We start from the raw sequence: 3,664 nt of genomic DNA on the forward strand, positions 1-3,664 counted from the left end.
TGCCCGGGCTCCACGGCGCGTGGAGCTGCAGCTCCGCGCTCCCACCCCCGGGGCAGGCTGGCCCGTGCGGCCCCGGGGCCGGCGTTGCCCCGCAGCTTTGGAACGGGGAACCCCTCCCGGCGCGGCCGCCGCTCACCTGCGCTCCCGCCGCCGCCGCCAACTTCTCGCTCTGCCCCGGCCCGGCCCACGCCGCGCGCCGCGGCCCCTCGCTCCGCCCCCCGCGCCGCTCCAGCCAATGGCGACGCCGCGCGCCCGCCCGCCGGCCCCGCCCCCGCGCCGCTGCAGCCAATGGCAGCTCCGCCACCGCCCGCCGACGGCCGCTGCGGGGCGGGGCCGGGCGGGCAGGCGGCCCCCCCGCCCCCCCGGCGGTGACAGCGGCGGGCGCGGCGCGTTCGCTTCTGCACGTCGCTGCTGCTGCGGGGAGGAACCATTTGTACCTGTTGAGCCGCCGCCCGCCTCCCGCTCACCCCGCCCCGCCGACCCCCGCCCTCCCCGCCCTCGCCGCCCCGCTCGGGCCGGCTGCCGCCGGCGGCGCCCCCCTGCCCTGCCGCCGCCGCCCGCGAGGAGCCCCTTGCCCACGGGACCCCCATGGCCCCGGCACTCGTCTCTCCCTTTCCCCTCCGTCCCCTTTCCGCCCCCGCCGGAGCCCGGCCCATGGTACGGCCCGCCGGGGCCGTGCCATCAGGGCAGTGTCGGGGCGCACGTAGGCGGTGCGGGAGGGACGGGGCCAGGGGGCGGGGGGAGAGTCGGGGTGTCCCCGGCCGCCCCCGCCGCTGCCGCCTCTCCTGTCGCTGCATCAAATGTCACCGTGTCACATTAATTTTTTGTATGTTTTCCCCCCTCCGCTGGGTTGGGCGTGCGGCGAACCCGAGTGCCCCTCGCAGTGGCAGGGGGCGGAGGTGGTCCCTCGGCCCCGGGAGTCTGCTTCCAGCAACTTCCCCAAAAAAAGGGACGTGCAGTTGGAGGTTTTCTGTACATCCTCAGTAGAACAGCGCTCACCGTCTCATGGGGTGAGCTCGCTCCCGCCCATCACCCTACAAGCCGCAGCCAAGCAAACAGCTGGAATGCTGAAAATTTTAGTGCACCTCAAGGAGGATTTGCCAAGGACCTGAGACAGAGCTATAAGGATGGGCGCAGCGCTGTCCCGTAGTGGGAAAAGCCTTGTTTGGAGACTCAGAGAGCCAGGCGTCGAGTCTGCAGGCTGGCTCCCATCCGCCCGAAGTCACACACACGCCCTCCTCGAAGAGATCGGAAACCAGAGCGCCTCTGGGGAGCGGGCACGTTTGTTGTGACCCCCCCCGGTTCATTCAGACTGCTGTTGGGCAAGAAAAACCACTTCGGGTGCGGATGTGGCCGCTGACAAACAGCAGGCACACGGCTCATCCCTGGTGAACTGATAATGCATGCTGTCCGGCGAAAGGCACGAGCTCTGCATCCCTTCTGGAAACTCCCTCGGCATCAGCTGTCCCGGCTCCGACGGGTGTTTTGCAATCTGGAGCAAGATTTGGAAGCAAAACCCAGCGCGGGCTCGCTGATAGCCGGTGGCAATTCCACATCGAAAGGATTTCCTTACATATTCTGCTGGAGTGCTTTAACACTCATCCGTGGCTCTGCTCTCCCATTGCCGGTGTGGAGGGGGGATGGGGGGACAGCCCCTCTTCTGCGTGACAGCCCGCACAATGACAGGCTGTCTCTGTTGTCATTTGGTGTGCATGCTATGTGGGGGGGTTTTGTTTTCCCCCAGAGCCGTAGGGGAAAAGTCACGTATTTTACATCTTTCCCAGCACAGGGCTGGTGCCTGGATTGGAGAGAAATCGTCTGCGGAGCACACCGACCCCCCCACCCTCCGGGCCTGAGCCAACACAAAAGAAGGCACAGCCATGGAAAATACTCTTTTTTATAAAATAGGTATTTTTGTGGGAAGTAACATGGCTGGGTACTGCCCTGACACCTCCCTACCAGCACTGCTGCTTCTGACAGGGTACAGGACACACGTGCTGTTGGTTCCTGCGCTCCACTAAGTCACTCTTCTTCCAGGCAGTACTATACATTCCAGATTTTACTTTAAAAAAAAATCCTTCTCCTGACTGTAAGCACACAGGGACTGAGTGTGTTTCGAAGCAGTGCTTGCACAGCTGGCTGCCAAGCTCTGGATGTTGCTCGGACCTCCCTGACCGCTGTGTTAAACCATCCGGCATGGAGCAGGGCCGGCGCGGAGCCAGCTGAGCGCGGGCAGCGGGCAGAGCATGGATGCGCTGCTGCGGCGGTCCAAGGGCGCACCGGGCCCTCGTTCCGGAGGTGCCATCGTCCGAGTCCTTAAAGGAACGGCGAGACTGCCCGGCTCACAGGATGGTCACTACTGCCCTGGAAAGGCCCTGGGCCCAGGGGCTTCGCTACAGCGCTGCCGGCTTTGCCCTCAGCCCCCGCTCCCCCTCCAGCTCCAAACAAGTTCGTGGCTCAGCCCTTAATCTCTGGGATGAAATGTCCTGCTGACACGGCCGGTGCTGTCCCGGGGAGAGCTCCCGCTTATCCCAGCCCTGCAGCTCTTCCCTTTGTTCCCAGCTGGCTTCCAGTCCCCGCGGCGGTGCCAGAGCCACGATGTGTGTGCAGTGACAGGGAAGTGCATTCGGGGATGGCGGGAGAGCGTCACGGTCTGCCCTCCGTGCCCGCCCGGTGCGGTGCCAGGGCCGCTGTGCTGCGCCCATGGAGTCGGGGAGGAATCCCAATGGGGGAACATGCCCCCAGTCTCATCCCTGGAGGCTGGCAAGCCCCGCGTGAACTAAGGTGCAAAGAACTAAGAAGCTGTGTCTCTGCAGCGCAGATCTTGCCGTTTCCAACACGAGGCAGTGCGTATCACCGGCTGGGGCATCACCCGGGGTTTCGCCCCGGTCCCTCCCGCTTCGCCCCTCTTTGAGGCCTCGAGCAGGCAGGCAGCAGCAAGGCTGTGGCACGTTTTGTCCCGCTCTGTGTTCTCTGGAAAAGGACCTTGTTTTCTCCCCGGTACCCGTCTGATTCCTGACAATGCCCCAAGTGTCTGCGAGGACACGCACGTTACTCTGGGTCACGTCCGCCTGCAAGCAGAGCCTGGGCTGCGCTCCCCTTGCCGGCGGACAGCCGAGGACAGCCCGGGCAGAGCCCCACGGCCGATGGAACAGCGCGAAACCAGCCCTTCCTCCTCTACGTGCGTGCGCTCACCCAGCGCCACGGGAACATTTGGGTCGGGCCCAGGCGAGAGCAGTTAGAGGAGAAAAAAACCACAGCGGCCTGCGAGAGGCATTCAGCACTGATCCGTGTCCGCACGGGCCGCACCGGCTACGCGAGGGTGCTCCCAGCCCCGAGGGGAGCGGAACGGAGCAGCCCGCGAGCGCAGCCCCGCGCTGGCCTCGCAGCGCGGTGGCCCTTGAGCCCCGCTTTCCCCTCAGAAAGCCTGTGTACACCGGCGGAGGGATGCCGGTCACCCCCGCTAACCCTGTTCCCATGCAGCAACCGGAAGCGGCCGGAGCGGGACCGGCGCTGCCCGCAGGGACCGAGAGGTGCGGCCCGGTCCTCCCGCGGCCCCGCAGTGGTACAGCCCGCGCGTCCCCTCCGCAATGGTTCATCCCCGCGGCCGCCTTCCCCCCGTCACCCGAATGGTTCGCCCCGCCCCCCCCCCGCGGCAGGCGCG

The sequence above is a fragment of the Zonotrichia leucophrys genome, chromosome 5 (assembly GCF_028769735.1).
Source record: "Zonotrichia leucophrys gambelii isolate GWCS_2022_RI chromosome 5, RI_Zleu_2.0, whole genome shotgun sequence".
NCBI classification, from domain to species: Eukaryota; Metazoa; Chordata; class Aves; order Passeriformes; family Passerellidae; genus Zonotrichia; species Zonotrichia leucophrys.